We start from the raw sequence: 22,578 nt of genomic DNA on the forward strand, positions 1-22,578 counted from the left end.
TTTTAACTGGTACATGAGTGTTTTAAGACCAAAATGTAATATAAAAAATAACTTGTTAGATCTCAGGTGTTCTCATTTTCATTTGTGTGTGTTTGAGATTTTTTTAAAATGTCATTTCTGTGTTTTAGAGAACTTAGAAAGCTTTTCTAAAAAGCAAGAGATTCAGAAATAGGCTCTCAGACAGAAAGAAACCAAGACAAAATCAGCTATGTTAGAATGAAATGTTAAGCAAATTTTATATAATGTACCAGAACAGCTGGTTTTTGTGCTTAGAACAGCTTCAGCTGTGGTAGCAATAATCTTTACAAAGAACTACTTCACCATCTTGGAAAAAACACTAGTGCTCTGAGAAGTCAAGTTAGCTCTAAACAAGCAGTCTAGCTAGGCTTTGGATGTTAGATAGATTTCCTAGATAGGATATCCCTGATAAGATGGTCAGGGAGGGGAAATATCTCTAAAAGACTGGAAAAGTCTCCTTTTCTCTGAAATATGGAAAGTGCTTTGGATGACATTATTACCTAATAATGTCAAGTCAAAGGAGAGGTTAGAGTGTCTACACATCTGAGGTTCATTTTAGCCTACATATAAATGTGATTTTGTATTACTACACAGCTTCTACCTAGACAGATCAACATTACCATCTTGTTCTTGTCTGAAATGCAGTCATTACCTTGAAGAAGAAAATCACAACTTTTCAAGCTAATAAAATGCAGGTATTCTTGGCAGAGAAAGGTGATCAGATTTAGTTCTGTGGGTATTTTAATCAACTTATAATCAAAATTTTAATCAATTTTTTTCTACATCATCATTCAGATTTTGTAATGTCCCTAGAACAAGATTTGCTACTGCACTGATGTTGTTCAGATCCAATGCTAATGTCTTTGAACAGAGACCGACAGCCTTAGATCAGAGATCAGTTTGCTCTTTTGCTGCTAAACAGGAACTCGCCACAGAGATCACCATTCCAGATTCTCTCATATCAATTCTCAAGGTCAGAAATGAGGAGAGAGGAAGTTTGTCTAATTATTGCTCAGATTCTCTGGCATTATGCAGAAGTGCTGAATTGTAAATGACAACTGATTTGGTGATGTTTGCATATGACAAAAAATTATTCTGGGAAATCAGATTATGAATATTATTGATCCCAAGGTCCCCAGGATGTGTCAGTGTTAAAATCACAGAGCAGTGAACTGAATTTGACATGCAATATTTTCTATTCTATCTTTTCCCAGCAGATGAGCCCTCTCCCTGTTTACTAAAAAATGTCAGTATCTGCAACACCCTTTTTTGCATGTGGTATAAGCATCTCCTTATAATGTGACATTCAAGTCTTCCCTCAGAAAGAAATAATAATAACTTGTGCAATTTTAAGGGCAAACGTGAATGTCAATCATGCAAGAATTTGGCAAATAGCTTTACATCTTGGGAACTTTTAGTGATAAAAGGGAAGAGGAATCACTGAGAGACAGTCTCAGCAGACTGTCTTGAATGTATCATGCCCATTCAAGAAGGTGCAGGAAGGTGTTCTCTTCAGTGCTCATCCAGGAGCAGTTGGGGAAAACATGGATGATCTTAAGTTACACATATAATGAAAACATATCGTGCTCCTTCATGAAGCAATATCCATTCCATTTATCCTGTACTCATTTACGCTGCAAAATTGATTGGTCTAGTGTTAAAACTCTTGTCAAATAACTATCATAATATTTGTTTCCTCTCCACAAAACTGCATGCAAAGTATATTTCAATGGTTCAGTGAAGATTCTGTTTATGACTGTCACAAACAAAAATGAGAACATCAGATGTTAACAGGAAAGATGAGACCAGATCTAGCTACTTTATCTTGTTGCTGTTATTCAAGAATTATGCCGGCAATATGACAAAATAAAGAGCAGAGCAGAGAATAAAAAAAAAAATTGGTCTTTATTGGTCACAAAGTCTACCTCTTTCCTTTTCCTGAGGACAGTGAAAGAAAAAATTATTTCAATCAGGACATGCAAAATAAGAAAATGGAGGCTCTTTAGTTTAGAAGAATATTTCAAAGGCAAAATTATTGTTACAGGTTCTGAGGTAATCTGAATTCAGTAATAAAAGAGAATTAGAGTCACAAATTCCAGGTAAACAGAGTTTAGTTATTTATGGGCCTTTCATTTTTGAATGTAGACAGTGGATAACAACCCCAGTTCCCAACTTAATTATTTAAAAAATATTTTTAATATGAACAGGGTAGAGTAAGGTTATTCACAACTGATGCAGAATATGTATAACTGTTCTCAGATTGGGAAGAGAGCTAGATTTCAGTCTAATATTTCAGGTCATGCAAAGGTGCATGGGTGTCCAAAACAATCAGTGTTTTATAATCTAAACTCTCAGATTAGTCTAGCAAATCTAACTGCTAATTAGCTTTCTATTCTGGAAAAACACTTCAGAAACACTTTTAAATAGCCATTAAAAGACAATTCAAACTGGTGTATAAGTAACTGACCTTAAACTTTAAGGATGTGTGTCTTCAGAACCTTCTTCCAAAAAAATGTTTATTGAACTAATGCCAGACATGCAATTCTATACATAGACATCAAATAATTTTGCATTAATAATCATACAGTAACATTGTGTTTATTTGTAAAATATGTTTTTGATGCTTCAGATACCACTTATCAAGAATATTAGAGATATTTTTTTCAGTATTGGGCAGCCACTACTGTAAAAAAAAAGTTAAATTAAATTATAACCTCTCAGATAAACAATTTTTCCATCCTGTAGACCTTAATAATAATATATTTTCTCTGTTCTATGTATGTACTGCACTTAATTATCCATAGATTGCGTCCAGACTTCATTATATCAATTAAAAGCTGAAGTATGCTGGTAAACAGAAAACTTTACCCTTGACCTTAAGATTATCTCAGAAGTGTGTGCAATACCTGACTCCTCAGTCTTAACTTTTTCCAGCAGAACTGTGTTCGTACTCTATGCAATATATGGCACAGGGGTTTAGCTGTCTGCAGCCTGTGGCCCAGACTTGTATGGGGCAGTTATGTGGCATTGTCTCAGCTTTACTGAAAAATTGTTGAGCTGTGAGAGAGAATATAGGCTAAAACCAAGATTTTCTTCTTGAGAAAATTAAAAACCAAGACAGGAGTGAAATTGTTGAAGTGTTAGTAGCAACTCAGTGACTCAGAGAAAAATACTGATCTGAAAGGGTGTGAAATGCTGAAAAGAAGCAACAAGTCAAAAAATGAGAACTCAAAAAGATCAAGCTTGTTCTAAGGACCAAGGATGGTTTTATACTTTCCCACTTGAATAAAGATTGTCTGGGCAGAAGAGACTTATCAGATGCCTGTACTGGTAATGCTGAGGATACTAGTGTTTAGTCTAATTATTCCTAAGTGCCTGCTCTGTGTATTTAGCCAGTGAATAATTGCTGTATGGTTACAAAATATGTGTAGTACACTATAGTACTACTATAGAGCCTCTGCACATGGTGAAAAATGTCCACATTAAAGCAATCCAATAAACGAAGGGTTACATTTTCACGAAAACTTGAATGCTCAATTAATATGGTGACATACGTAGAAAAAGTACACTGGTCTCTTGAAGGAAAAAAAATCTGCTTTAGCAGGTAACAAATAGCAACAAAGCCAGAACATTAATATCACATGTAATGAAAATACTGATTTTGCATTCTAAACCTTGGCCTTTAAACTCTTCCTTTTAAGTCTATATATTGATACACAATATCCATGAGTTGTAATAATTTGATTGATTTATATGAATTTCATAAGAAATTCGCAAAGCAATTATGAATATATATCAGGTTACACAAAGCTACTCTCCTACAGACCAAGTGTTTGAAACTTACATATATCAACTAATACACTTCCAGGGAGCCTCCAACAAGAATTCAGTTAGACATAAACTGGGTTGAAGTTTGATTCTCTTCTCATGTCATTTTGAAACTGAGGGATGCCAAATAAATATGCAGTAATTGAGTGAAGATTCCCTTCTCCTTTCAGAAGTCATTGTTAATATAGCATAATATCATGTTCTAACAGCTGCTAGTCATTAGTCTTAACTCAGTCTAGTGTCTTTGGGGTAGGAGACTCTAGGGTCCTGAACATAGTCCTCTCTGTTAACGAATCATTAAAACTATAATGGAAAGCATGTAGGTGCATCTGCCACCTATTTCAGTCTTTGAATTAGTCTTTACAGATTTTTGAAAGTCATGTGAATGGGAAAGGGCTTTTATTTCCGCTACCTTTCTCTGTAAAGCTGCCCATATATTGTTCACTACTGAACTCAACGTGGTTTGAAATACACCATAAGATTCCCTGATAGAATGTGGGACTTTGTTAGCAACTGTCTTCATGTGGAACAAGAATGCATTGCTGGCATATTTGATATCATGACCTAAGGCCTGAAGGCTGGAAAGGAAGTGTTCAATTTTAATTAAGTAAAATCTTCTTCATCTCTGTTCATGCTTATGTTTAAGAAAAAAAACACAAACAAGCAAACATTAAAGAGGCTGATACTTTGCCTGGTCAGAGATCAACAATTTTATCCTTATTATTTTAAATGCAAAAGCAAAGCTGTCAAATTCTCAGACATTCTTCCTCTTGAAGGAATATGCCAAATAAGTTTTTTTGCTTTTGTTTGTTTGTTTGTTTGTTTGTTGGTTTGTTTGTTGGTTTGTTTTTTTCTTGCCATAATTTTATGAACAGCTATAATCACTACACAGATATTATAAAGTTTGTTTCTTTGTCATTTATCAGTCCACAGTGACCAGACAGGGCCAGAACACTGACTTCACAGGCCCCTGAACCACCCTTGGCCTGCGTGTTCTTTGTCTTCACCTTGGGCCCAGTAGAGTGCCATTATTTCAGTACATTCATTCCCATGCTAGGATCCTTCCATGTCTTAAGCACTGTCTGTTATTCTTTCTCAGAAATTAGGTCTTGAAGGTAGACCCTCAGAACCATTGCCAGTTTCCTTCTTTCCAAGATTCCTAGGGACAAAAATAATAGTCCCCTAGTTTAAATTGTAAATTCCTAGTTTCTTGTCTCAAAGACAGACAGTCTTTGAAGTTGAACAGACACCCAGACTGGGAAGACTTGGAAAAAAAAAAAAGAAAAGAAACTACTTTGTGATCTATAATGCTTTTCTCTTCATCAGGTTCCTCACCATTCCTAAGTATCCTGAGCCTTGGTGAAGTTGCCTTGGGTCAGGATCTAGTCAGGGCAGCTTCCTCCTTCATTAAGAGAACAGAATGAAGTTTAATGACTCTAAATTCACTGCTACAAAGTTTCCCAAGACTCTTTTTAAGACCAGACAGAATATCCATTCCATCACTGACTCTTTTTATTTTCCTTTGAATATAACTTGAGGACAACTGAAGTTTTCCACAAGCCATTGAGAAGATACAATCTAGCCTTTTAAAACTGCTTCAGTCCTGCCTATTTCACAAGTATTTATGTACTAGTGTCTGCTGACCTATTGAACATTTTAAAATATAATTAGTATGAAGAATATGCCTATTTTGGGAGGGAAAAAAAAAAAGGAAAAAAGAAAACCCAAAACATGTGGAGTGGCTGGAAGAAAATAGGCATCTTGTGAGCGATCCAGACCGAGGGGCCTCACAACTGCAGCTGTTGTGAAGGACATATGCAAAGTCGAAAGAGATAATGCAATTGGGGTTTTGAGAAACTGTCTATGTTGCAGAGAGGTAAGGAGGATGGAATGTAAGAAACAAGATAACAAGAGGGAGAAACAGAATGTAGTTACAGCAGAGCAAGGCGTGTGAACAAGCAGCTTTAATCTATTAGCAACCAAAACGTAATGCATGTGCTTTGTGCTAGTGTATAAATTGCTGTGTATCCTTTAATAAAGTGGCATTAACTTGATCACATTGATCGTGCATGTTGTGTCCGAGACTTCTGCATCAAAACCAGTACCTTTTATTATGTTTATTATGAGCCTGCAGGGCTTTGCTGGAAATCTAAGGCTTCTTTGATACTGTCAGATAAAAATCTTTTCATGTTATATACAACATTATCAAAATATATACTTATTTTTATATTTAAACAAGAACCTGAGCTCTCCAGCAGCACTGAACTAAAATTCATAAAATAGATTAGGTTATGTTCTGTATAGGGTTTTTTTGTGTAGGACAGAGTACACCAATCTGTCTAGGCTGAGAAATCATAAGCTGACTAAGTAAAAAAATTTCAGCAATATGTTTTTTTGTTTTTTTTTTTTTTTTTTTTTTTTGTTTTTTTGTTTTTTGTTTTTTGTTTTGTTTTGGTTTTTTTTTTGTGAACAAATGGAGGAACAAAGGAAAACAAACCTATTATTACTCATAGAAAAAGTCTAGGTGCAATTCATACACATGGTACTCAGCATTCACATTTACAGCATCGTAACTTCATGTGGCATCACCACTCTTCAATCACAAGAGTGAGAAATTGTTTACCAGATATTATAAATGAGAAAAACAGACAGAAGGAAAATATCGTATTGGTTTCTGTGTGCATGGTAGGGAACATGGAAACATAATAACAGTTATGAAAAATATTTTTTTCCTTGAGGCTAAACCAGACCAAAATTCATCATTATTGGGTTTTCCACCTGTGGATGTGTTTCATGGTAAACAAACTTTATCTATTATTGTTTCATTCCCTTTCACAGAGATTATTTCTTCTAAACTGTGGTACCATACATAGGCAGCTTTTTTTGCATGCTTTAATTTATATCCCTAACTCTATAAAGTATTCAGTCAGCACTGCTCAATATCTCAGAACTTTAGGACTTCAGGGAGCAACCATCTGTTACAATAGCAACAACAATGTGCCAAACCCCAAAGCTGAAAGACACAGTAACTCTAGGTACATGCTTATATTAACATTTAGGTGCCTGAAAAAAAGCCCATTTTTTAAAAAATGCTGAGTGCCTACAATTCCCTTCTAAGCTGCTATATTGATAGAGAGTGTTAACTATTCTCTGTGGAGAAGGTATCCTTAACATGAATGTGTTCCTGAATCATATCATTTAAGTATGGAACTATTCCTGCCACATCATAAACAGAAGGGTACAAGACTGTATGCAATATGTTACAATACAGTAAAATATATAACATACAGCAGAGTATAGTCCTAGCTAATTTATTTTGACTGAGTTCTACCCATGGAACAAAGGTCATAACTTGAACAATAACCAGCTGAAGCATAAGAAGACACATTCATATAAGAACATAAACAAAAAAATGTATTTCCTGAAGTTAGCCATAAATCGTCTGTTTCAGTCCTCCCACATTTGCTTGTATCTGAATCCAGGTATGACACACAATTAGTCCAGCACTGCAAGCAGAGAAACACGATCAGTAAAAACTATAGAGTACATCTGGCCTTAAGGATTCAGAAGACACTGGTCATGTTGACTTTAGGTCATCTAGGACTAGCCTAATACGCCCTACTATATTCTTCAAGCTTACAATTACGTATTCAGAATCTGAATCAATTAGGTATTCAGATCCTGGCAAATAGGAGATTATGAGACCTATTCACTTAATTTTCATCATTGCCATTTAGTGAGGAAATGACTCAAATCCTGTTCACATTCCAAGTTATGGGAAAACTCTCAGTGATATAATACAAAACCAAGTCCTGGCGACATTAAAGGACTTTTCATTTGAAAGTTGTACAGCTAGCAAGTTGTCTGCTGTCATAATGCTCCTTCTGGGACACATGGAAAGAGTTTGCATGCATCTATTTTGCTCAGATTTACTTTATTCCCTTTTCCATTTCCATTCCAAACCTGGAAACTTCTTCTATTAAGAAATAGAAGAAGGGTTCTCTATATTCTAATACTCTTTTCAGCAGAGCACAAGTATAACCTCTCCTGAAGCATGGGATGCCTGAAGAGATGTGCATGATAAGATACCTCCGTACTCAAGACTAACTATTATTGTCAATACCTTAAGGGCTGCTCAGACCTTTCTCTGCTCTTGCCTACTGTACTGTGTATTCGATGTGCATGTAAAAGGTAGCTCTCCTTTTCATCCCTTTGAGATTTTCTTAGGTCATAAAGACTAAAAGGTTACCTGACAAATTACATATCTACTTTCACTAGCCTTTATGTGTAACTTGGGTGCTCTGTGATGACCTCCTCCTACATTTAGAACTCTTTTGAAGGCTTTTGATTTTCTTCTACTTTTGATATAAGAGACCATATGAAAACTGACTTGGTGCTCCTGTGGTATATTTATTGTTACAGATCTCTTGATAAAGAAGATCCAACAGCAAAACTTGATAAACATTTTTTACGAAGATGCGAGCTATTACAAGGTATATGGTTTACATAAGTTGTAAAAGGAAATGCACAGATAAATAAGGGACTTTTAACCTTAATTAAGCTTTTAAGTCTGGTCATGTCATTTAAAGCATCCTAGTCATGTAGCATGGTAATTTAAAATTATTGAAACTGTACTTTCAGAAATTGATAGTTGCACCACTGTTCAGTGGGTTGACCCTGGCTGGATGCCAGGTGCCCACCAAAGCCACTCTATCACTCCTCTCCTCAATTAGGCAGGGGAGAGAAAACATAAACAAAGGCTTGTAGGTTGAGATAGGGCCAGGGAGAGATCACTCAGAAATTATCATCACAGATAAAACAGACTCGACTTGGGGGGAATTAGTTTAATGTATTACCAATCAAGTCAGAGTAGGATAATGAGAAGTAAAACCAAATCTTAAAACACCTTCCCACCACCACTCCCTTCTTCCCAGGCTCAACTTCACTCCTGATTTTCTCTACCTCCTCCCCCTGAACAGCACAGGAGAATTGGGAATGGGGGTTGCGGTCAGTTAATCACATGTTGTCTCTGCTGCTCCTTCCTCCTCAGGGGGAGGACGTCTCACACTCTTCCCCTGTTCCAGCACGGGATCCCTCCCATGGGAGACAGTCCTACAGTAATTTCTCCAGCATGGGTGTTTCCCACAGGCTGAAGTTCTTCACAAACTTCTCCAGTGTGTGTCCCTTCCATAGGGTGCAGTCCCTCAGGAACAGACTAATCCAATGCAGGCTTCCCATGGGGTCACAGCCTCCTTTGGGTGCAGCCAGCTGCTCTGGTGTGCAGTCCGCCATGGGCTGCAGGTAGATATCTGTACCACCATTAACCTCCATGGGCTGCAGGGGGACAGCCTGCCTCACCATGGTCTTCCCCACAGGCTGCAGGGGAATCTCTGCTCTGGCACCTGGACCTCCTACCTCTTCTTCTTCACTAACTTTGGTATCTGCAGTGTTATCTCACATATTCTCACTCCTCACTCTGGCTGCAATTACCATCACTGATGGGCTCAGCTGCGGCCAGCGGTGGGGCTGTCTTGGAGACAGCTGGTGTTGGCTCTATTGGACTTGGGGAAAGCTTCTAGCAGCTTCTCACAGAAGCCACCCTTGTAGATCCTCCACTACCAAAACCTTGCCATGAAAGCCCAATATACATTGCTATAATAATTTTTTAAAATTTTAACAGAGTTTAAAATTCAAACAGAGTTCAATAAAAAAGATTTTAATTTTGCCTATATTAATTTTCTTATTTCAAATTGGGCCTTATTTTTCAATAGCAAAAAAAAATACTGTCTGTTTTGAATAGTGTCCTGGTGTTGGCTAGGGTAGAGTTAGTTTTCTTCCTAGCAGCTGGTATAGTGCTGTGTTTTGAATTTAGTATGAGAATAATGTTGATAACACCCTGATGGTTTTAGTTGTTGCTAAGTAGTGCTTATACTAAGTCAAGGACTTTTCAGCTTCTCATGCGTTGTCTGAGAGAAGGCCAGAGAGGCACAAGAAATTGGGAGGGGACACAGCCAGGACATCTGACCCATACTGGCCAAACGGATATTCCATACCATATGTCATAATGCTCAGTATATAACTAGGGGGAAAGTATATAACTGGTTGGAGACCACTGCTCAAGAACTGGTTGGGCACTCCTCTTCCTCCTCTTCTTCCTCCTCTTCCTCTTCCTCTTCCTCTTCCTCTTCCTCTTCCTCTTCCTCTTCCTCTTCCTCTTCCTCTTCCTCTTCCTCTTCCTCTTCCTCTTCCTCTTCCTCTTCCTCTTCCTCTTCCCCTTCCTCTTCCCCTTCCTCTTCTCCTTCCTCTTCTCCTTCCTCTTCTTCTTCTTCTTCTTCTTCTTCTTCTTCTTCTTCTTCTTCTTCTTCTTCTTCTTCTTCTTCTTCTTCTTCTTCTTCTTCTTCTTCTTCTTCTTCTTCTTCTTCTTCTTCTTCTTCTTCTTCTTCTTCTTCTTCTTCTTCTTCTTCTTCTTCTTCTTCTTCTTCTTCTTCTCCTCCTCCTCCTTCTCCTCCTCCTTCTCCTCCTCCTCCTCCTTCTCCTCCTCCTTCTCCTCCTCCTCCTCCTTCTCCTCCTCCTTCTCCTCCTCCTTCTCCTTCTCCTCCTCCTTCTCCTCCTCCTCCTCCTCCTCCTCCTCCTCCTCCTCCTCCTCCTCCTCCTCCTCCTCCTCCTCCTCCTCCTCCTCCTCCTCCTCCTCCTCCTCCTCCTCCTTTTTCTTCTCCTTTTTCTTCTCCTTTTTCTTCTCCTTTTTCTTCTTCTTCTTCCTCCTTTTCCTCTTCTTCTCCTTCTTTTTCTTCTTCTTCTCCTTTTTCTTCTTCTTCTTCCTCCTTTTTACTCTTCCTCTTCCTCTTCTTTTTCTTCTTCTTCCTTCTCTGTCCTACTAAACTGTCTTTATCTCAACCTGAGTTTTACTTTTTTCCTAATTGTCTCCTCAATACCGCTGAGGCTGAGGAGTGAGTGAGCAGCTGCATGGTGCTTAGTTGCTGTCTGGGGCTAAACCACGACATGTAGATAAGACAGTGGGTGAACAGCTGTAGATGTATGGAGGGTATACAGTATACATGTGATGGACCTTGAAAAATCATAAAACTCTTTTCAACGTCTCCCTCAGCTCATAATGTAGACAAAACTAGACTGCTTTCGCATGGACTGTGAAGAAATGCTTTATGAAGCAAATCACTAGTGTTTTATGAAGTACTTTATGAAGGAGTCAAATATGAAAGCGCTACATTTATAAATACACATTATTTCTTATATGCAAGAAGAATCAAGAATTGCATATTATGGTCATGTGTATTGAGTGTGGAAAACTACTGAATGATGTAAACTTAGATCTTATTAATTCAGTGGGGAAGGTAATAATGTGGGAAATGAATGTAGATATTGTTCTGGGCATCTCCTTCAGTAATTCAGAATAAACTTGGCCATTACTGTATTAACTTATCTTTACAATGGAAAACACTCCAAATATGTCAACAAACATTAAAACACTTCTAAAACAATGTTACAATTCATACTGTTAACCTGACTATAGAGACACTTCAGAAATTGTTAATAAAACAGAACAGTGTTATTAAAGGATTACAAAACAGCACCCCTGCCCCCAAAATATATTACCTGTCTGTTGATTTAAAAAAAAAATAAATAAAAAGAAGCAAAAAAAATCTATAATTTGAAGAATACATTGACATAAGAAACAATCTCCTTCTGTGACAAATCTATCACATTCCTAGCATGTTAACAATTTAAAGAATGTGGACTTTTGGGGAAAGAATATCTCAGAACCACAGGAATCTGCAAAGCATAACCAATGCTTTATGAGAGAGACTAGGTAAATCAGATAGTCCCCCAGTAAAATGTTGGTCATAAGATTGATCTTACCTAATTTAAACCATCAAGAAGATAGGTATCTTCAGGCTTATTGCAGGGTTTTGATTGTGTTAAATATACCTGAATTTTAAGAAGCATTATGTGTGTTTGCACAAGCATACTTTCTGTTCCAGCCCCTGTACATGAGGACTGACATCTCATCACTGACCCAGAGTGAACACAGATGCAGGGTAGGATACATATATTTAAGCCAAGTTCAGTGCTATCCACAACTACTTGGTATTTTTCACTGAGAATATAGCAACTGTTAAGCAAACAAGGTAGATCAGCATTATTGAATATAGTGCAAACCAGATGGATCAGCATTATTTTCTTATTGACCCTACATTCAGAGTGTTTCTCTTGAAGGACATAGGCTTGCGGGCCTTACAACTTTTGCAGTGTCATGAGACAGTGAGCAAAACTGTTTATAATATCCAGGTTGTAGATGCTCCCTGCAGGTGTATACTGGATGTTTCCACCACTCCAGTAATGACAAGAACATCCACCACAGTAAAACAATGGAGATGTACGGGTGCGTACTCCCTCACAGCTTTTCCCAAAGCCTTTTGGGAGATTTGTGAGTAATCCCAACAAGGGAAGCTTGGAATTATGTGAAGCATATAGGTGACACAATACGCTTAATGAACAGATAGTTGCAGATAGTTTAACTAAACTGTTTCTGGTCCAGTTCTAGAATTACTTTACCAATACAAAATTTGTCGTGGTTCATACAGGAGCAGGATTTCTCCTCCCAAAACAACATGCTAGAGAACAACAGGCAGACCACATTGGTGCAATAGAGAATTTATCTAAATGTACTTAAAAAGGGTCTCAATTCACTGTTATATTGTGCTTTATTAGTGGCCTGCTCAGACAAAAAAATAATGCTGCAGCAGTTATATCAGAGCTGCATCAGAGTTAAATCAGAAATAACACTAATTTCAGTGAAATTACTGCTCATTTATAATAAGGTAACTAAATTTAAGTTTCTCTGTTGCTAAAGTTCTTTATTGTTATATGATATCTTCCACAAATGAAATTTATTTTAACTGCAGATGATCAGTCTAGTTTTTTTTTTTTTTAATCAATGCAAGTAAAAATAGACTTCTTCTTTCTCATTGGGGACACAGTTACTTGTACTTGTGGATGAGAGTAAAGGATTCCAGGGCAGCCAAACAATGACAGTCTGAATAAAAGATTTCAAAGGAATAGGAGTGTGGAAAAATGTCTCAGGGGCACAGAAAAGTAAGATGTTTAAGAAACAACTTCAAATTCATGCAAAATAAAAGTTATTCGTGCCAAATGAGTGAAACTTGTCAAGTCTACTGGATCTCTTCATTAACTGGGAACATGAAAGAAGCTCCCTTTGAGGGATTCAAGCTTACAGGCATTGTGACTAGTTCTTTTAGTAGAGAATATAAAATGAAAAATACATTTATTAAATTCATCAAGCAACTTGGATGAGCTGAAAATATATATGACTAATCAAGGGAGAAATTATTCATAATGTGGAAACAGTGTATTTCAGACTGGCAGGAGGGAAGGGTTAAAAAGATCTGGCAAAATTCATTTTTTTAATATACTGGGGTGTGAAAAAGGACTTGGACTTTGTGATATCTAAACCCCCAAAATCCCTTTCTTTCCAAATTTGCAGGTCTATATTATCTTTAACAGATTTCTGTAGATATTTTTAATAGGAATCAGAAACATAGGAAGCTTATTCATAACAAAACAAATGAAACCATTTTGAAGATGATTTGACTCTCTCCTAACAGTCCAATGCTGTTCCACACACCATTGAGCTGGAAAACAATAACAGAATTAACACTCTTCTACCAGCATTAGTTTGTAATCTGCAATTTGAGGGGATTATGCTGGATAAGCATACAGACAAAAAAACACACCTCCCTTACTAGGACATTTCTTTTGTCATGTTTTATCCTGTGCACCTGGCAGAGGATGCTGGCCAAAAAATTATATTTGTTTTGTTGTTGTTAAAACAAAACAAAAAAAAAAAAAACACAACAACAACCAAAAAGTAAGCAGCAATTCCACTTGCCATAATTTTGGCAACCCATTTGTGCTCTTGAAAAAAATCCCCAATTTCCAGAGTTCACATTTTCATCACTTTGAAAAATTGCCTTCTTTCAAACCATTGATCTGAAAACCTAAACCACTAATCTGATCAAAATTATTAAACTTCAAAAATTCAATTCTCAATGAATGAAGGATTGAAAAGTAAGCCTTTTTTCAGATGAGATGTTTCTCCCAGTAGCAAATACACAAGTAATCCTTAGTGCAATGCTGTTCCCTAGATGAACAAGTGACAATATCAATGTGAGCAAGGACTGCAAGAATAGACTCAATCAAGAGCAGAGGGAGTCTGTTAACAACAGACTCAATCAACATAGTCAATCAAGGGCAGAGAGTGCATGATAACAAAGTTGATTTTGCTCTTTACATGTAGTTCATTTAAAAAAAAAATTAAGTTCAGTTCCCATACACACGAACTGTTAAATATTAACTGAAATATATTTATTAAGGCAAATGTTGTGCTCTGGATCATCCAGTCACAAAAAAAAATAAAAAAAATGTAAAAAAATAATTTTTGGAAGTCAAGGCTGATATTTTAATATAAAATAATCTTTTAAACTATACTGTAGAGACAAATATTCCCCTTACAAGCAAAGGAATTGGACTATAAACAATTTCAGTGGGGCACTTCAGTGAACAGAAAATATCTTTGTAGTGTCTGATGAATCGGTTCATTAATAGTCTCTTAGCTGATGTAAAAAGCTACAAGCAATTGCTAGACTTGCAAAAAAATAGTTTTGCTCCCATCTTAACATTAAAGGCTTTCTGAATGCACAGACTTTATATTTTTGTGCTTTAAAGACCTAGAACTGAAATCTATTTTTCTCTTATCCCTGAAGTACAGCACGTCAAGTCACTATAGGGCATTTAGAATCTAGATGTTGGAAACTTTATCAGAGTTTTCATCCCCCTTTTGTTTCCAAATTGAATGAAAGATCATGGAAAGCATGTAAAGGTCAGACAAGAGCAGCACATTTTGAATGAAGTTAAGTAAGATGTTATGAGTAGCAAGCCAGAAAGGAAAGGACCCCAGTCCAGGTGGCCACTCTGAGTGTACGAGTAACCTTTTAACTTCAGTACACTTCTCAGTGCTCATGGATATTATATACAAATAAACTGCATCAGTATATTATCAAATAAAAATCTATGCAACATCCAGTGCTCCTGAGAATGGCTATAATCCTCTTCACAACTTCTGTGCCTGGTGGAAAGTAAGACAGAAATTTGCTTACAAGGAGAATTAAAAATTTGAGTATTAGTAGGTTGATTTGGTTTTGCATAAGACCTGCATCTGCATTTGGATCTGGTTCAGCCCAGCCAGGCAGATTGGTGGGATAAACTCAGAGTTTTCCCTCCATGACTATGGTATTACCGCTGGTGGTTTATTAAATATTGGCTCTACTTTGCAGTAGACAGAAGATGAACAACACACATACATATGTTGCATCCCAGTGCTGCCTCACTCATTAACATTGCTTCTAATTCTCCTATTTCTGCACCTGGACAACAGAGGCCATCAAAGAGCAATTAACACAGCAGCTCCTGATCTGAACTAGAAGTGGCAAGCCTAGTAGGAAGTTCAATAAAATAAAGATGAAATAATATGAATTATTTATACTTAGAGTATTTAGACAAACATGATATTTTTACTGCATTTCATAAATGGACACAGACACTTCCAAATGAACAAATGAGGAGAATCTCAATTCCCAAGACTCATTAAATACAATGTGCATAAACTGCATGAGTAGGTGAAGTCTTTATAGTGAAAAAAACCTGCTTGATCTTCTAGTTCTGTGGGATTTGGAGAGTTTTATGTCTTTACATATTATAATATTTTGATGTGGTATTTGTAGCTTTTATATTACATTATCATTTATTGATCAGGGAATGGCTTTATTGTCCTAATAATATGCCAAAAAGGGACCACATAAATCCCATAATTTACGTGAAGGAATGGCTGACATCTTTCAAGCCAACCTTGAGAGAGTATCTCCCTCTCTGCTTTGTCTTAGGACCCTTGCTAAATATCTCTGCTAGAGACAGCTTGACCCTGAGCAAAGTTTCAAGAGAATTTTCCAGTTTATTTTCTATCAGAAAATGTTATACCTTCAAAAATGTCCCTTAGCTCCATCATAAAGCAGCTGCAGTAACCTTTGTCTTGCAGATAGGTGTCACACCAGTGACTGTATGTTGCTTCTGTTGCCCTGGGGATTGCTCTTGCATGCAGGTGAACCTCTTATAAACCTCTTATAGCCTCATTTATTGAAAACATAAAAAATTCTTTTAATTGCTGTCATACCTTAAAAAAATACACACTTCCCCTCAAAATTCCCCATTCATTTACATCTTATATATGCATTTAGAAAGTAATAGGCAAAATCAGATTTAGCTAAGATTAAACAAACAAGATCTAGGATAATAGCTTTTATCTAGTTGAGCTACTGGAGTCAGAAATTCCTACATGCCACTTTAGACATTTGAGAAAATGCTTAGCAGATTTTGGTAAATTTGTTCAGGATTATGTCCCTTCACAATTCTGTCTTCCCAAATTTAGGCCCCAATTCCCATGAAAGTGGTAATCCTATACCACTCAGGAAAAAACAGAATGTTACAAGTTCTTGTTTCAGCAACAGAAATACCCATTAGAGACAGCTTCTTGCTGGAAGCAGTTTCGCTTAAAGAGGAATGCTTTCAAGCATGTGCCAACATCACTTCTTGTTAGAGCATCCCATTTCATAAAGATAGAATTTAACTTGAACAAGTGTCCAAAAGCTTTTAGGTGCTTATGCAAATAGAACCAAATAATTTAGTTCTTGTCCATTACTAAATCACATAATCAAAAACTATTTTACTTACACAAATTTAAATCAAATAAACAAGATAATACTAAATTTTGCAGAAGGCATTTAAAAGCCTTTCAAATCCCAAGAAATAAAGCATCAACAGGATTAGCAATTATTTTGGTGTCCCAAAGTACAAACATATCAGCTTCAGCAATATGAAAGCATTTGGTAGAGAAAAAAAAAAAAATGTTTGATATCAAAGTACTTTATCACACTGGGAAGTAGGAATGGAAATTGTTGAATGAAAACAGAATAGCTCTTTCTGCATTCATTTTTGCAATGCATGTGTCAGAGAGATTCCTGTTATTCAAAAGAACCAGACCAGAAACATTTGATGTGACAGGTGCATGAGTTTATGCAGATCTAAAGGGATCTTTGCAGATTAAAGTATTTAGAGAAAATGCAGATTAAAAGAAACTGCAGAACAGTAAAAAGAAATGCAATGACTTTGCTTACAATACACAGAGGTAATGAATGAAATTATGCAGTATTTCTGGAAAGATAGAGTTACTGAAAAATTCACTCTAAAATAGTAGAGTAATTAAGCACTTTTAAACAAGAAGTTACAAACTTTTATTAGGGTCTCAATAATGCACATCCATTACAAATCTTATCAGATTCCTAGTCTGGTTCTGAACAAGGTTGGAAAACTACAGCTTAATGCGGTAAAGTGTGATGATATCCTCCATGGAACTAAATATGGATTTATATAACTGTGTATGACATAAATAATGGGTCAAATGGATTTAACACAAAGGAGTCTGGCTGGGTTTTTAAAGGCATTACAATAACATATGTTCTTTATGATTACTGTTTTTCTAATATTGGTCAAAAAAAAAGAGTTCATTCTACTACAAAAGACATCTCAGCCTTAAGATAGATTCTGGCCACAAGGTAAATTAATTCATATGCAATAACCCTTCAATATGAAATGTTCCTAGGGATATAATGACATATGTAAACAATGTCAATACATGTGTTTAGAAATGTAAAGGTTACAGAATAAGCAATAAAAATAATCAAGTTGATACTGTGCCTTTTCCAGAGGGCATGTTCCTAGGAATAATCACCAGAACAAAAAATGACACAGGAGATGACAGAATGATGAGTATTTCGTAGAACTTGCAAGATTCATGCCAATACCTGGGAAGTTAATGAGATTTGTCCACAGTCCTCAGCTGACCAAAAGTATTGTAAGATGGGCACAAATAATCCAATTTAAATATTTATAGATGTTTATAAATGGATGATGACATAGACTACTCTATTACACAGTATAATGTCACTGATTTTTAGCCAGAAATACTGTAACTTGCTATCTTGCCTGGAAAAACATCTTCAGCTGGATCTACTTCAGCCTGTTCCCTTAGCTAAGTCTAATTACCATTCTTCCATACTTTCGTAAGAACAAGTATGATACACTGCAAAACAAGATAGCCAAAAAATACAGTATCTGTTGATAGAAAATATTCTATTCTGGTCTCTCTCTGACTATGTCTAGGCAGGAATTTCATGGTTTCTTACATGTTTCATTAAAATCATGTGCAGGCTATTCTCTTAACTTTGCTGTTTGTCCAGAAATGATTCTCAATTTTTTTTGTATAATTAATATATTACTCCAGGACTGAGTCTGAAGGGTAGCTGTTCTTTTAAAGCACTCACACCTAATAATCTCCTGGCAATCATCTTCTGTTCGGACTATAGTGCTGGCTTAAATTGCCTAAAAGATAGAGGTTAGCAGTCCTTGAGAGATTAGAAATACAAGCTTTACTAGCTCTTTTTTTGTGTGTTTTGCTTTCACACAGCACTGTACACCAAAGAAAGCTGCTGCAACTAGTGTTTGAGAAGCAGAACTGTGACAAGTAACAGCAAATGGGACCTTTCTTCCCTTTTCTCAGTCCACAGGTCTGCAGCTCAGGAGTGCTCTTTGAAATCCACTGGAATCTAAATGTGTTACGTGGAAATAAGCCCAGTGGCCTCCAACTCCTCTCCTGCCCCCCATCAATACTTTTGGTGACAGCCTGTTAATTTGTAGCTTTCTATAGCAACTGAGAGTGGGAAAATAGTTTCTAAGATCTGGCAGGAGAATAAATTCTCATTTTCTATGTTTTGACTCATCTGAGTTTTGGGGGACATAAGGTAGATCTCATTCATGAAATAACAGAATGATTCTGATGTTACTGCAAATTGTGATGTTGAGACCTGTTGATTCTTGTTCTACAAGATATAATGAAGAGCAGCTCTAAGGAAAAACATAATCCTTCAGTTCTGATTTCCTTTTCCTGCCTTTTCAAGTCTCAAACGTACCATCTATTCCTTCTTTCTTCACTTGCTCTTTAAACTCCAGGTTAATAATAGTTTCCTCTTTCAACAAAATCCAGGTCATGGGGTGGTGAATGAACTATACACTGTCCTATCATGTACTTTCTTTTAGGAACTGGGAGGCAAACATATAATGCATAGCAAGAATTTGAAACCATACATGAAAAACAGGTAAAACTATGGCTGAACAGTGGTATGTAATACAAAGATGATGCTCAATCCACTTGAGGACTACTAGTAGAATCTATTCTGTTCTTCCATCTCCAGACCACTTTATTATAGTATTGATTTCCCTATTATTTTACATACTAATTTTTTATAGTCACATTATTAGCCCTTTCTTTCTAGCTCCATGCACCACTGTCGTGGTTTAGGCCTGATTGACAGCCAACCACAATGCAGCACCTCTCTCTCCCTTCCCCTCCGGCAATGAGAAGGGACAGAGAGCCAGGCTTGGGGTTCAAGATAGGACTGGGATGGGGGAAAATCCCCCTTTTATGATCACGAGCAAAAGGCAGACTCTTTAGGGGAAGAAAAAAAAGAACATACATTTATTACAGACACTAACAACACATAACAGAGTAGGACAGTGAGAAGCATTGCCACATCTTGAGAACACCTTCCCCCCACCCCTCCCTTCTTCCCGGGCTCAGCTCTGCTCCCGATACCTCTACCTCCTCCCCCAGTGGCACAGGGGCAGGGAATGCGGGGTGCAGCCAGTGCTGCCACTTCCTTCATCTTCGGTGAGGGGAGTGTCCAAAACTTGTTACCCCCTGCTCCATCGTGGTCCCCCTCTCACAGCAGACAGTCCTCCACAAACTTTCTCCGACATGAGTTCCTCCCACAGGCCGCAGCGTTCCCCACACAGCTCCGTCATGGGTCACTAACTTCCTCCGACTGGATTCTCTCCCACGGCTGCAGCCCTTCCCGAGCTGCTCCGGCGTGGGACTCCCCCGCATGCTGCAATCCTCCCAGCACTGAATTACAGCAGCGGGGCTACCTTTTCCCATGAGACCCCGGCCTTCTTCGGGCACAGAACCTTGATCAGCTGAGCAGGAACAACAGGCTGTAAATCAATGTCTGCTCCACCGTAGATCTTCATGGGTGGCAGGGGGGGGCCGCCCTGCCGTCTCACCACAGGATACAGGAGGGTCTCTGCTCCGGCACACCTCCCCCCTCCTTTCTTCCTCCGTTCCTCCACTGACCTTGGTGTTCATGCAGCTGCAGCAACTCCTCCTCACAAGTCCCACTGCCCGTCACCACGTCCCTTCTTAAATACTTTATCGCAGAGGCGCAGCCGATTGGCTCAATTTCCCAAACAGAAGTGGAGCTGACGTGGAGCTGGGGGAGCTTCGAGAAGCTTCTCACAGGGGGCTGCCCCAATAGCCCCCTCCCCTGCCACCAAAAAACTCCACCACTCACTCAACCCAGGACAACCACATGAGTTTTATTAGAGATAACTAAGAGAAAACTGCCAAGCCAAACCATGGCTTAGCATTCTGCAAGTAACAGCACAGGAGAAAAGCACAGAACACTGTACCAAATCAGCCAGTGGTTTTTCTCCATTTCCACTTTCCCAGACTGTCTGCTGCTTTGGTTTGGCAGAACACAATAAGCAGACCTATGGAACACCAGCCTGGGAAAAGTAATTTGAGAGAATTACCCTTCAATATATCTTCTTCCCTTATTCATTAATTTTCCATGCATTTTATTATCCGTATTTAGTAATATTTAATTGTGCATGTATTTAAATTACCATCATCTTTTACAGCATCCATATTACTCATTTGACTGAAGTGAAATCTATAATAGTTGCACTTTTATTACAGCTTAACCTAATTGATCCTTCTCAAAAACCTGATTTTGAAACAATGTTAGCATACAGTTTCTACCTGCTATCACATTTCCTCTTCCCATGTTAAATATAAGGTCACTATTAGGAGGTAGCTATTGTATATCAGTATATCCAGACATGTTATACTTTAGTCAAGGTAAAATCCTCAGGGCCTGTTTTTTCCCTGCTTGCACTTTTTCCAAAACTAAAAATCTCTTCATGTGCATAATGGTAGCTAAAAGCAATGGCCAGCTTGAATAGAGGGAACTGTCCTTGCAGCTTGCTCCAGGCCTCCATTTCATTATCTGATTTCAAACAGTACAGACAATCTAAGATCATTTTATTACAGACTCCTGTAAGTGGTGAATCCATACTGAGGCACTCAGAAGCTACTTGGACATCTATCCTGAAAACACACACTTGTTTAACATTTACAACAAAACTGTCCTTAATTTCTGTAAGTGCAAAAGATGTTCTTTGGTGATTACAAATAAAACCAGTGAAGCTTGAGAAGTCACTTTAACAATAAAATTTATGCTAAAGTAAGTTTCCAGATATGAATTGCTGTTATCTTAATTCACTCATGTTGCCACCTGTCCCTATTTTATCCCCTCTACTAACAAGGAGACTAAAACCAAGTAAACTTTAATTATCTTAAAAGTGCTATTTTCTTATAAGCTCTGTCTATGCGAGAAAGGTAATTTTACCACTTTAGCATACAGGTTCTGTAGTAAAATTAATATTAGGCAGGTTTTTTTTTTAATTGATATGTAAATATTACCTGTTATATATTGATCTAGTTAAGGGAGTTTTAACATATTTAGTAGAAGTAGGAGTGGGAGTTATGTTATGTATCTCCCCATATTTCATGTCCCCACAAACATTTTGATAGAAGAATAGCACTAGACAACTGATTGATGAAACCACTTAAGTTCCATTCCTCAGTGTAACTGAAACCAAAACTTATTGTAAAACAGTAGTTCAGAGTAACTGTCGCTGATCATATCCTTCAGCTACCTTCTCTGGTGTATCATTCCTGCCTAAGCTTTGAAATCAGTCTGATTTTTTCCTAGATCTTTCATGAAGGTAAAAGTTGAGCATGTTGCATATTTTCAGGAACTACCCCTCAACAATATACTTTTTTGTTAGTTTTTTTTCAGATAAATCTTTTTGTTTAAAGTTGGAGCAGCTTTATTCCTGCATGCCAAATTTAACTGTAAACTCTAAGTAGAGAGCTATGCCTCCTTCCTGATTCCTTGCTTCTTCTCATGAGAGCTAACGATCAAGGTGGGGGTTTTCTATTTATTGCAAGATGAGAAATTATGTAATATTAAACAAATATATCAGGTTTTAAGTTATAAGGAATATTTTGCATGAATAATACCTTAGAGTGCATTTTAACTATATTCATGCTCTAACTTCTGTATCACTATCAGCAGAAAGAAAAAAAGGTACTTGTTAGCAGAAAATATATCATTCTGGATCCAACAGATAAAGAGCAGCAAGGCTGCTGCTGCTCCATATCTCCAGGTCTACTGGCACCAATACTGAAGACATGTTCCCAAGAGGCACACACATGAAAGCACACATACACACTATGTATATACATGTAGACAAAGCTGTACACACAGATCACAGAGAGAGAAAGCCACGGTACCCTTGTGGAGACAGGCAACACCAATGGCCTCATCCTGATCCCCTCTGTGGCTAGACAGGATGGAGGTCCACCAGTGAGAATACATATACCATATACATATATATAGGCAGCAA

The 22,578-nt window shown here is 37.4% G+C and overlaps 1 long non-coding RNA gene across 1 annotated transcript in view; it reads right to left on the reverse strand.

Moving 5' to 3' along the window:
- Positions 1-15,293: 15,293 nt before the first annotated feature.
- The window catches only part of LOC122153935, a 41,665-nt gene continuing 34,380 nt past the window's right edge, over positions 15,294-22,578 (reverse strand). The window contains exons 4-5 of the long non-coding RNA XR_006165790.1: positions 15,916-16,063; positions 15,294-15,373 (exon numbers count right to left, since the gene is read on the reverse strand). This is a non-coding gene — a long non-coding RNA (uncharacterized LOC122153935). The remainder of the gene's footprint in view (positions 15,374-15,915; positions 16,064-22,578) is intronic.

Source organism: Tyto alba, unplaced genomic scaffold, assembly GCF_018691265.1.
Source record: "Tyto alba isolate M040663 unplaced genomic scaffold, T.alba_DEE_v4.0 Super-Scaffold_27, whole genome shotgun sequence".
In the NCBI taxonomy this organism is placed as follows: domain Eukaryota; kingdom Metazoa; phylum Chordata; class Aves; order Strigiformes; family Tytonidae; genus Tyto; species Tyto alba.